Consider the following 12,897-nt stretch of genomic DNA (forward strand, 5'->3'; position numbering starts at 1 on the left):
ACCAAGGCAAGTCTTATAAAGGACAACTTTTATTTGGGGCTGGCTTACAGGTTCAGAGGTTCAGTCCAACATCATCAAGGTGGGAGCATGGCAGCATCCAGACAGGTGTGGTGCAGGCAGAGCTGAGAGTTCTACATCTTCATCCGAAGGCTGCTAGTGGAAGACTGACTTCCAGGCAGTTAGGAGGAGAGTCTTAAAGCCCACACTCACATTGACACACCCACTCCAACAAGGCCACACCCACTCTAACAGGGCCACACCTTCTAATAGTGCCACCTCCTGGACAAGCTTATACAAACCATCACAGAAGGGAACAAATTGTATTTAGAGGGAACAAATTTGGAGGCAGGAGAATGGTTAGGGGACTGGAGCAAGGATGCTGGAGAGATGATAGTACTTGAACTTCAGTGTCAGCAGGATATGAGGGAGAGACAGATTCTGGGGATGGCTGGGAGCTCCAACTCAAAGTATGACCATTCAGGGAGTTGTGGTGAGAAACGAAGGCTCAAGTGAAGGTCACCTTCCAGATTTCTGGCTTGGATGGAAGGTGCTGCCCATTGACCAATGAGAACACAGGACAGGGCTGCAGTTTGGGAGGCAAATGAGTTCAGTGCTGCTTTGTGGAGCTTGTAGTAAGTGCCCAAGACACTTAGAGTAGTTTTTGAGTAGACATGAATGGGAAGGGTTCCTAGTGGGACAAGGTTTAGGTTTGAAGGCACCAGGAGGGCAGCAAACTAATCCAGCAAGAAGTCAAGATGCTTAATACAAGACTGTAAGTAGAAGGACGAGAAGGTCACAGTTCTAAGGGCACATCCTCTTCTTCCAAGGATGTTGGAAAACAGGAAGCAGAGCAAGCAATCTACAGAAGCCAAGAGAGCTATCTGAAGGGCGGGGGGTAGGTAGGGAGAAACAGTGTGGTTATGTCAAACATGAGCTGGTAGGGTTTGCTCTTTGTAACTGGCAGGTCGTAAGTGTGTTGTTGAAGCAGTGGGGACTGGGGTGTCGGCAGGGGTGGAGTGAGGTGGCGGTGGGGGAGAAGCAGCAGCCAGGGAGAATGATTTAGATTATGAAATCAGAGTAGAATTGCAAAAGAAAGTGTAGCCTACCCTTGCAAAAAAAGACCAAGGCCATAAAAAGGGAAGCCATAAAGAGTCTTCAGTGCAGCTGCATGGCTTGACGGACTAATGCTTTATAAAGGTCTCTTTCCTAATGTGTTCTTCTTCTTGCAGAGTGGAGTATTCTCAGACTCCGCGATTCTTCAATTTTCTTGAAATGGCACATTTTGCTTTGTGTTTGTGATTTAAGCACTATAAAAATGCCCAGCTATAGCTTGCTTCGAGAACGTAAGTTCTGCTTCTTCACACGGATTTCTTCATGAAGCCATTACCTTTGAAGTAGTTTGATACATTAACAACAACAAGTCCATAACAAACCCGAAAGCTGGGAAATTGAAATCCTTGAGAGAGTTAGCTTGTTTATAGGAAAGTAAAAGATAATGAGAATACACAAGTTTATAAACCTAGGTTATGCTTAATTGCAAGTGATTTTCCCCCCAACAATTTATACTTTTTACTGTCTTTGGAAGATAGAGTACAAAGAAAAGTGAAAGTTTATATTCTGGATTTTGTAAAATTGAAATTGGTGGGTGTTATGGTTTGAATCTGAAATGTCTCCCACAGGCTAATGCTGCGACTGTTGGGTCCCCAGCTGCTGCACTACTTTGGGAGCTCTGGAAACTTTGCGAGGCGGGATCTAGCTGGAGGAAGTAGGGCACCAGTTGGGGCAGGAGGAGGGGCATGGTTGTTGGAGGCTCTATTATCCCTGATGATTTTTGCTTTTACTTTTGCTTCCACTTTCTGCTCCTTGTTTGGCTGTGGTGTGAACTGCTGTGCTCCAGTGTGCCCTCCCCATCATGAGGAATTGAACCTTCTAGAGCTGGAGCCAGAAGACATCCTTTATTCCTTTTAATTTCCCCAACATAATATTTTTATTGATAATTTGGGAATTTCACATCATGCATCTCAATCGCACCCACTTCCCAATTCTCCCATGTTCCCCTTCCTTTTGACCTCTCCCCTCCCAAAAGAAGAAAGAAGGAGAGAAATAGGTGAGGACCAATAGCTGAGGTTGTCCTCTGATCTCCACATATGCACATATGTGTCACAACACACATGTGCATGGTTGCACACACATATGCATGCACATGTGTTTGAGCACACAATTTAAGTATGGGGGTGATAGGGCAGTGAGATATAGCTTTGTTGGTATAATGCTTGCCTAAGAAGTACAAAGCTATGAGTTTTATTCTCAGAACTGCACTGAGCACTGTGGAGCAGGTCTGTAATTCCAGCAATGGGGCCTGAGAGGATTGGGAGTTCAAAGTCACCCTCAGCTATATATTGAGTTCTAAGCCAGCCAGGAATAAATGAAACCTTGCCACCAAGGAACACACACACACACACACACACACACACACACAAACACACACACACATACAAAGAGGAGAAAGAGAAGCAGCAATAGCAGGAGGAGGAGGAGGAGGAAGGGGAGGAGGGGGAGGAGGAGGAGGGGGAGGAGAAGGAGGAGGAAGAGGAGGAGAAGGAGGAGGAGGAGGAGAAGGAGAAGGAGAAGGAGAAGGAGAAGGAGAAGGAGAAGGAGAAGGAGAAGGAGAAGGAGAAGGAGAAGGAGAAGGAGAAAGAAAGAGGAAGAGGAAGCAGCAGAAGTGCTTTTCTATACCTCACCTTCCCCCATTTCCAGTCACCTCCACAGACGCTCTACATCTGTGCCCATGGTCCCCAGGCTGGCCTACCAGCCCATTATGGGCCAGCCTCACATACTCTTTTGCTCTCACCTCTCCAACCACAGCACTAAAAGTGGGACTTCCACTCTCCCAATTTCCTGAGCCCACTATCTCCAACTCTATATCCAGAGAGAACCTTCTCCTAACGTCTAAGTTTTCCCTTCCCACAGACCATGGACTCCAGTTCTTCCAGCCCCCTGGTAGCGCTCTTGACAGTTGACTCCAACCTTGGGGCTGATCCAGTATCTTTTCTTATCTTGGGTCTCTTTACTTCCATCACGACTCTGTTTTCAATCCACAGCACACAGCAACATAGCAACATTACAACCAGAGCAGAGAGGAAGCAAGAGGGACATCAAAAACTGAGAGGAGGAAGATGAAAATGTTGAGTATCAGAAGGCCATTGCAGGGCTCTAAGACTCAGACAACGGGCAGAACTGAGGTGGTATTAATAGCATTACAAAACTTTAAATACACTAGAAAGAATGAAAACAAGTGAACCAGTGGGAAGGAATGAGAAACTGGGGACTGAAGAGGTGGCTTACTTGGTAGGCTATTTGCCTAGTATGCATGACAACCCCCAGTGCCACACAAATGGGGTACATTGTACCCTGTAATCCTAGCACTTGCACTTAGAGGGTAGAGGCAGGAAGATCAGAGGCTCAAGGTCACCCCAGCTGTGTTTTCTGCCTTATTTTTCACAGACTGTTGCTGTGTATGACAGGCTCTCTGGCCTTTGATCTTGGGATTCTCTGCCCACCATCTCACCATGGGTGAGCTGGGATTAGAGAGCCATGTCTAATGCTGCTACCTTTCCATAGCTTTTAGAAATCAGAATTCAGGTTGTTGCAACTTCTGCGAAGTGCTTGACCCACTGAGGCATACCCCAAACCCCTTGAAAATACAGTTTTTTAATGAAGGTGGAGGTGCTATGTAGGGAAGGTGCTATGTATGTATGTATGTATGCTTTGAAGGGAAGGAAAACCAGTTTAAGAGATCCAGTAGGACTCTGTCTGTGACATTTTTATTTATTTTCTCCAATTCACTTAAGTTCTGGGGCTGCTAGGCTAATTTTTATCAGATTGCTCTGCTCAGGTGCAGTTGGCAGTTCTCCATGATGTGAGAAGTGACCCTTCTTGCTGGCTTTGGAAGGCTCCATGGCTGCACTTCAGCCTGCTTTCCCAGGCAGGTCTCTAACTCCTTCCTGTTGGAAACCAACTGATGATCTCCTATGAATTTACTCACAATGATGCCACTTCCTGTTTTCTTTGCTGCTTGGAAAAGTATTTGGATCTTGATCACACTGAGCTTCAGCTATGCATAGAGTCCCTTCTGGGCTCCTCTCAGCATGAGCACTCCCACCTGCTCCCTGGAAACCTGGCAACGTGGGTCTCTATTTGATAATGAGCCGCTGACAGGGCTTCTTTATAGCTGCCTCTATTGTCAGTTAGTGTTCTTATGTTACTTGTATGTTTTTACATTTTATTTCTCCTATGGCCTATGACCTCCTGAAGGGCTGCGGTCATGATTAGCCATTTTGGTGGCCACAGTCATTTTCATCCATTGTAGCTCTCATTATGGTTTTTTAAACATACTTCTTGCTGACTTTCAATTTTATTTTTTAACCTGTCCAAACAACCAGAAAGACTACAGAAGACGCTGAGGAGCCAAGGTCTAATGGATTTGTGAGTCCCAGCTTTTCCTGCAGAGGTGGCCACACTCAGAAGGGACATTAGGTCTTTTTGGTTTCTTTGTGTAAGGAGTTTTTCCTAATCCTAAAGTAAGTGTAGAGTCCCCCTGTGTTATAGGATCCACAGTTCACAATGGGAGCACACTGATTTGATTCTAGTATCTGGAGACATGATTCCTGGAAAACCAGGGCTGTGGTATCAACTAAGTTAGAGATTTTCCATCCTAGCTTCTTACAAGTAAGATTAATACAGCTGCTTACACTTTCCTACTAAGTAGGTAAACAAACTCAGCAGAATCAAAATCAGCTTTATGTGAGTTGAGGAGACCATTGCAAACATGTGGGTTAGTGGGGCTGGGGAATTAGTGGTAGGAAAACGTTGTCTGGGAGCGTGACATGTTCTTGGGATGAAGGCGTTGTGTGCTGAGGATTTTAGGGGAGGTTTCTTTCCACCTTAAGGATTTAAAGAAAGGATTGTGGGTAATGCATGGTAGGCTAGTATGACATGGGATGGCTCCAAACTTCCACTGGGGACCTGGTACTCTAACTCTGCAGTGATGTGGCCGTGTATCAAAGTAGAAGTGGTGAAAATCAGAACCAGTAAGTTGGTTGAATATTCCTTATGTGCTGTGCAAAGAAACTACTAATGAGAGGGGGGTGAGGGGAGAGAGAGAGAGAGAGAGAGAGAGAGAGAGAGAGAGAGAGAGAGAGAGAGAGAGAGAATGTGCAAACAAATAAACAGTTTGAAGCCCCCTCTGCTCCTGTAGAAACATTTACACGGAAACAGCTGACCTGCTAATTAGAGCCCACCTTCGCCTGTTCATTAGACCAATTATCCTGAAGAACTCTTCTAAGCAGCACTTGGTTCTAAGCTAATTATTGTGTGGCCTTGGAAGCAATAAACTGTACTTTCAGAATGAAACGATAATTTAGACACATGCACGGCTTATACTGATATTTCCTGTAATTAAAGTGCTACAGTAGAGGGGGAGGCTTGGTTCTTATGAAAAGGATTTGTTCATCTCTTCCTGGGGAGATTATAATGAAGTAGTAGATGATTGTTTAGATCAGAAACATTGTTTAATTTATTAAACAATGGTTAAACCATAAACAATAACATAAACAATAAACCATTGTTTAACTTATTAAACAATGGTTATTAATTTATTAAACAAAGGTTATTTTTTGGAATCCTTTGGCCTTTAAATAATTAAAAAATTATAATTTATGGGAGAATTTGGCAGTGAGAATAATATATTTTATATGTGTATGAGATTATCAAAGAAGAAAATCAATGTTATGTAAAATACATAAAAGCTAAATATTAATTTATAGAATGGAAACTCTGTGTGTGTTGTTGTTGTTGTCATGAATGGAAACATCATGCTTAAATAAAAAGAAGAGAAGCCATCATTCAGGAAGATACTCGGCTCCATAGCTACCATTTTATCCCCGGTAGAACTCTTCCTAAGTGTGGCACTGTTGAGACACGTAGTAAAAGATCCCAAAGGTAGACTCTGATCTGTCAATAGCAAACAGTGGGAATGAGCCAGGTGACCTTTGGGGACCGGCTGTGTCGCTGAGCAATCAGGCACTCCTAGGCTTGACATGTAGGGTCACATGTTCCAAGAGCCTTGCTTGAAGTGTCCCTTCCACCATGATGAGGACGGGTGTTCTCCAGGTGGATGAACTTGCCAATAGCCTAACATGCTGGGTCTGAGTTTCCTTACTAAGGGCTGCTGTGAGGTGTGAGTGTATTGCTGTCACACAGTAGGGGCTTCATTCATTCCTCTCTTCACCCCCTCACTCCCTCAGCTTCTATCCACTGTGTGGCACTCTGCAGAGCCCTGCTGTAGAGACCAATGATGGGGGTCAGCAGTAAGACAAGGTCCCTCTCCTGTTGGAACCTGTGTACCAATGGCATGAGGTACATCAGAAATAAATCTTCCACAGACAATGATCAGAGAAGAAAAAAGAGTGGTTGGATTATGGGGAGAGGTCAACATTAGTGTGTGGGGGTTGGGGAGGGTTGCAGCAAAGCCTTCTGAGGTGCTAACTTTTGACTTGAGACCAGAATGACAAGATATCAATGTCAGCTCGCTCTTGGCTTGGTGACTCGCTCTGTAGTCCTATTTCCAAATCTCTTGCCATTTCTACAAAATCCTTTCTACTAGCTCCCTGTAGGAAGAAGGCTCCAGCCCCTCTCCCACTAACAAGCCCCTGATCTGTGTCCAGCTCTTTCTTTTGAGACTTCATCCTGGCAGTGCCTGGATCTGCCTAGCACCTGGTGCTCCTTTCATGCCAGTGGGGTGTTCACCCACCTTGTTTTGTCTCAGCTTCTGGAGGAGTTGGGTTCTGTTGTTGCCCTGTGACAAGAAGTACAGGACCGGGTTGAGGCAGCTGCTCATGCTTACCAGAGGCCTACAGATCTTGTAGGCCATACTGGCTGCTGACAAGAGCTGGCAGTCCTGTGACTTCAGGAAGCGGATGACCAAGTAGAAGGATCGGGCGATGTGGAAGGGCACAAAACAGAGTGTGAAGAGGCCACACACCAGCAGGATGGTCCGAATAGACTTGGCACGGGCTGTGCGGCCTGCCGTTGGGAGATCCTCCACTGGATTTGTCAGTCTCCTGACCATCAGAGAATAGCACCCAAGAATGATCAAGGAGGGGAAGACAAACCCAGATAACATCAGTACCATGCTGTAGGCAAAGAAATGATCAAAATTCTCTGGGCTGGCTGTGTCATAGCAGATCATCTGGCCATTTACATAGTCTGTGTGAGAGAAAACCAGAGTCGGTAGCAACTGGAGGATTACCAGGGCCCAGGTGGCAGCAGCTGCTCGCCAGGCATGCTGGTGAGTCCGGTAGGACAGTGAGCTCAGGGGGTGGCACACTCCTAGAAAGCGGTGTAGAGAGATGCAGGTCAGCAGCAGGATGCTGCTATAGAGGTTGGTGTAGAACAGGAAACGCACCAGCCTGCACAGCATCTCCCCAAAGAGCCAGGTGTCGCCCACCGCGTAGGTGATGATGAGCAAGGGCAGGCTTAGTATGTAAAGCAGGTCCGCCACCATCAGGTTCATCAGGTAGATGGTGGCACAGCTCCAGGGCTTGGTCTGGCACCAGGAGAGCCATAAGACAGCCCCATTGAGGGGCATCCCTAGCATGAAGATGAGACTGTAGGTTAGTGATAGATAGACTTGCTTGTAGCTCTCTGAGAAGTGGCAGGCGCCATGATCTGTCGAGACATTCATACGTAGCTTCTCCATCTCCAAGGAGGCTTCCTCGAAGATGGCCTCTACTTCTGCTTCCCCCTGAAAGGAAATAAAACACTCAGCATCAGGACCTCAGCTGGGCGTTAGCCTCTCCCGACCCAGCATTCAGCTTTTCTCCTGGTCTTTGAGCACAAGCAGACTGAGGTGGAAAAAAAAGAGAGTTAAACCTGACCTTTAAACTCCGTGCTTAGACTTTTGGGGCTCAGTGGTCTTACCTTGACTCCTCTGCTCTCTGCTGTTGGCAGATTTGTATCATGGTGGCTGGAAGACAGTGCTGTCATTTAAATAGGACATAGAAAACTGCCAGTTCCATGACACCCCCGCCCTGTAGAACCCTTTGCATAGACTCAGGAACTCTCTTAGGGGAGTCACTCCAGCTGAGAGGATGGTGCACCCAGAGGTGATCTGCTACTGCCCACAATCCTGTGCTAGCCTCATTAGCCATTGTGAAAGAGAAAGTGACCCATGGAATTTCAGGATTAGGGAAAACACAGGTTTTGCCTATGTGCTCCGTGGAAGGATTTTGATTTGTATCTCTTTCAGGATTTATTAACTGCTTATTTGAATACTGAGGACAATTTGCTTATTAGCCATCTCAACCTCCTGAACACTTAAGAAAACAATTTTGAGCTTTGAAGCCAGGTGCAGTTTCTTCCTTATTGTTGTCCAGGCTGACATAGCAGGTCCAAAGGACAGGTTCCAGTAGCAACAGGGGCTGCGTGGGGAGCCTGAAGTTTTCTGTCACTTTAGGTAAGTCAGTGAGTGTGTGGTCAGCCAATTAGCATGGTACCCAAGGGCTTGAGAGATGTAGATTCCCAGGGTTTAACACTAGGCACTTAATATTTAGAAAGACAGTTAACACAAGGAGTGGGGGAAAGCCAATGTGGCGGTATACATGCACTTGTGTTCACACTCCAAGGGAGGCCAAGGCAAGATTAGTCAAACCCAAGAGTCTGAGACCCAACTGAGCAGTATAGCAAGACCTTGTTTCAGAACAAATTAAACCAAATAACATTGAAAAATAAAACATAGCAAGAGAGACAAGCTTAAGGTGGACAGTCTGGGGCTCCACTGATTGCTGACAACTGTCTACTGAGCGTTATTCACAATGAAAACAACAGGACTTCTGCCGAGGAAAGAGCTAAGTGGGTAAAGTGCTTGGTGTGCAAGTGTGGGGACCCGGCTTTGACTCCTAGATCTCACATCTAAACACAACCCAGGCTAGGTGACATTCACTCATAGACCCAGTGTGGGGAAGCTGAGAACAGGAGGATCCCCCGGGGCTGGCAAGCCAGTCTAGGCTACTTGGTGAGTTCCTGCCCAGTTGAAGATCTCATCTCTATAAAAATAAGGTAGAATAACACCTAAAGTATGACACACAAGTAAATGTCTGGCCTCCAAACCACATGTACACAGTATACATTTGCACACACACACACACACACACACACACACACATCTGCACACACAGATACACACAGACAATGCACTCACATACATACACAGATGCACATACACATACTAACATATAGGCACACACGCATGTACCTGCACACACAGATACACACAATGCATGCATGCAGTCACACCCTCATACACACAAGCACACACCAGAAAATCTAGAGCTCTGATGTTTAAGACCAGATAGGACTTCTAGCTCCAGTGAGAAGGGTGGATTTGCCTTTCCTCAACCTTTTCTTCCTGTCTGGGCTCTCCACCAATTGGGTGGTGCCATATTGGGCACCATGTACATCTACACTCACATACACATAAACACTCACACAGACACACATGGACCTGCACACACACACATACATACATACAACACACACATACACACACGCTTGCACATACACATACACACATGCACACAGGAACGTGTGTGCACAGACATAGCCCTTGCTCTCCAGGATCTTGTACCTCAGTGGGAAAGTCAGAAATGGGTACAGCTAATTGTATTTTGTGAGAAATGGTCACAAAAGCTGTGGAAAATGTCAAGATACAGTCACTGCGGGGACCAAGTGAAGGTTTCTCAAAATAGGCAGCAGTTGAGCTTCCAGAAGAGGAAGACACAGGAGCCTGCTGAGCAGAAGGTGAGCTGCAAGAGGACGAGATGAGGGACATTTGGAAGAGGTGGCAAGCGCAGAGGGTAGACATGACCGAGGCACTGGGTCTGAGAGGAAGGACGTTCCTAAGCAGAGCAGTGATGGAATAAGTCTGGTGTTGGTTCATCTTGGGTGTGCATCTGACAGAATACAAAAACCCAGAGAGTTGATAGAACATGATTATTTTAATTTTGCCTGTGAGAGTGCTTCCAGAGGATTCCGCCATTTGAATCAGATTAAGGAAGATCATCCCTTACCCAATATGGCACCATCCAATTGGTGGAAGGCCCAGACAGGAAGAAAAGGTTGAGGAAAGGTAAATCCACCTTTCTCACTGGAGCTGGAAGTCCCATCTGGTCTTAAACATCAGAGCTCTAGATTTTCTGGCCTTTGGACTATAGGACATTCTTTATGGGCTCCCAGTTCACAGATCTTTGCTCTCAGACTGAGCCCTGTTATTGGTACCCCTGTCCCCCAACTTCCAGATATTACACTGTTGGAAATTTCAGACATCACGAGTCAACTGTGATAATTCTCAGGTGATCTCTGCATTCGATTCGTCTTGACTATCTGGAAATCCCTTCTAACAGATGAATTTGAAGAATATACTGATAATGCCATAGACCTGAACCTGGAGCAGGAAGAAACCAGTCAGACCAGGAGGAGCTGTTGCAGGATGTAGGAGCAAGTCATCTCCATGCCAGAAAAGCCAACAAGGATGGCTATAGAGCAGGGAGCTGACAGGAGAGACTACCAAGGCAGGAGGTACTGTGGCCTTGTATGTGGGGCACAAGCCTGAGGAGGAGTTGGGGCTTTCAAGTCTGGAATGCTGGGGACTAGGATGGTGCAGCCCGGGCTTTGGAGGCACAGACACTGTGGGAGATGGAGCGTCTCTGTACCTCAGGATGCCAACAGTTCACTTCTCTGACTGGCTTTAAAATCTACTGGGCAACAAGAAGAAAGCCTTTTGGCTGAGAGAGAGAAAGAAACATAATTTTCATTCATTTTGTTCCCTGTAATCTTTCATGCCAGGGTGCTGGCAAATGCTTAGTTATTTCTGGAGAAGCTGTCTTCCCAGCTCAGTGAGTAGCTCCCAGAGAGAAGCTGAGACTCAGTGCTGCCTCCCCTGGCCTTTCACTCACGTGACCAACATTGCAAATCAAACACTACCACTACCTCTGGTTGGCTGATGAACCCGTTGGGTCACACTGTGGGCCTCAATCTGGTGAGTCTGCATAGATCACTGACTTTGGCCCCACCCAAGAACTCTTAGGTGCTGTTTATAGTATTCAGAAAACTGAGGAAGGGGATTGTGGGTTTGAGGCCAGCATATGCTACAGACAGGTCAAGTAACAGGCTATCCTAAACTACATGGCAAGATTTTGTTTCAGATAATTAGTAATAATGACAGCAACAATAATAATAGCACCAAAGTCTCACTCACTCTTTTGTGTAAAGATACACATTTGCCCGTTAGATATGTTTTTGAGGTGATAGGGTTTGAAATCAGGACTCCATGCCTGTTAATCACCACTGAGCTACATCTAGTCCCCAGAGACCTCTCTTTCACAAAGGAAGCTATTTACTGGAGAGTCATAAATATCCCTAGACTGTGTTCATTTCTTACCAAGTTTTGTTTTCCAAAAATCATTAGCATATGCTTATCTGTTTATATATCAATGTACATATGCATTTATCTGTTGGCACATACACATATATATTATATAAATATTTATTTACAAAAATTATTGCCATAACAATTTTTATGGTTTCTTTTAAATGGAGGGTATGTGGGTACAATTAATTCTACAGTAGATTAATGCAGCAAATGTTTTACCTGGAATTAATTTTGTTTCAAATGCACTAGAAAATAATTTGATTTATTTTGACAACTGACCACTGGATGGCAGTAAAGACCACAGATAGTTTTCAATCCCCCTCCTCACCCTCATGTGGATGAAAACCTGAATTGGGGTTGGGCTCTGTTCACAGCATCATGGCTGTAGAAGAGACATGATGACTAAGGACCCCTCCCCACATAATCCTACCAACAAACCTTTCACTTATCAGTCTGGATCTATCGTTACTATGTTGATTTCATACAAACAAATGGAGTTACAGTTAGCTGAGAGCGGATCTTTATGGTGGGTGGCTATTGTATAGAATTTTCTGGGAGGTAAGCACAGAAACATTCTCTTCATTTTACAGCTGAGAATCTAAGGTTCAGGAGAATTGTATGTTGTGGGGTAGCTCATGCAGGGCAAGCTTGGATTTTTTATTTTATTTTATTTTATTTTATTTTTTATAAAACCAGATTTCAGGGAAATGTTCTTTTACCTCCCTAACTCCACCACAATTGGAGGTTCCTCCCCAACCCAAAAAAGTAAGACTTGGCAAATAAATAACAAGTCACTCCCCAACTCCCTGTCTGTACTGCCTCAAATCAGAGAAGCTACTAAACAGAATGCAGTAGTTCCCCTTTATCCTGGTCCTCACTTTCTGAGACTACAGTTGTATGATGTCATCTACAGTCCAAAAGTATAAAATGGAAAATTCTAGCACTGCAGCACTGCACAATTCTTTTTTTTTTTTTTTTTTTTGTTTTTGTTTTTTCGAGACAGGGTTTCTCTGTGTAGCCCTGGCTGTCCTGGAACTCACTCTGCAGACCAGGCTAGCCTCGAACTCAGAAATCCACCTGTCTCTGCCTCCCAAGTGCTGGGATTAAAGGTGTGCACCACCACCGCCTGGCTGCACAATTCTTAAGTTCTAAATTGTGTGCCATTCAGAGTGGCATGATGAATTCTCTCACTGTACTGTTCTGTCCCACGAATCAGCTTAGTCAGATGTATGCGCTCTGCATAAGCTACCTGCCTGCTAGTCATTTGGTGGTCATTTAGGTTGTCAGATGAAGTACTACAGTTCTTGTGTCAAAGAAACCCTCATGTTATTCAATAATGCTCTCAGAGCACAAAGTTTTATTATATGGTTACGGTTGTTTTGTTCTGTTATTACTGACTGCTATTTGTT

At 45.1% G+C, this 12,897-nt stretch overlaps 1 pseudogene; it reads right to left on the reverse strand.

The window, feature by feature from the left end:
• Positions 1-6,742: 6,742 nt before the first annotated feature.
• LOC117707332 (uncharacterized) lies at positions 6,743-9,997 on the reverse strand (annotated as a pseudogene).
• Positions 9,998-12,897: the final 2,900 nt, after the last annotated feature.

The sequence above is a fragment of the Arvicanthis niloticus genome, chromosome 4 (assembly GCF_011762505.2).
Source record: "Arvicanthis niloticus isolate mArvNil1 chromosome 4, mArvNil1.pat.X, whole genome shotgun sequence".
NCBI classification, from domain to species: Eukaryota; Metazoa; Chordata; class Mammalia; order Rodentia; family Muridae; genus Arvicanthis; species Arvicanthis niloticus.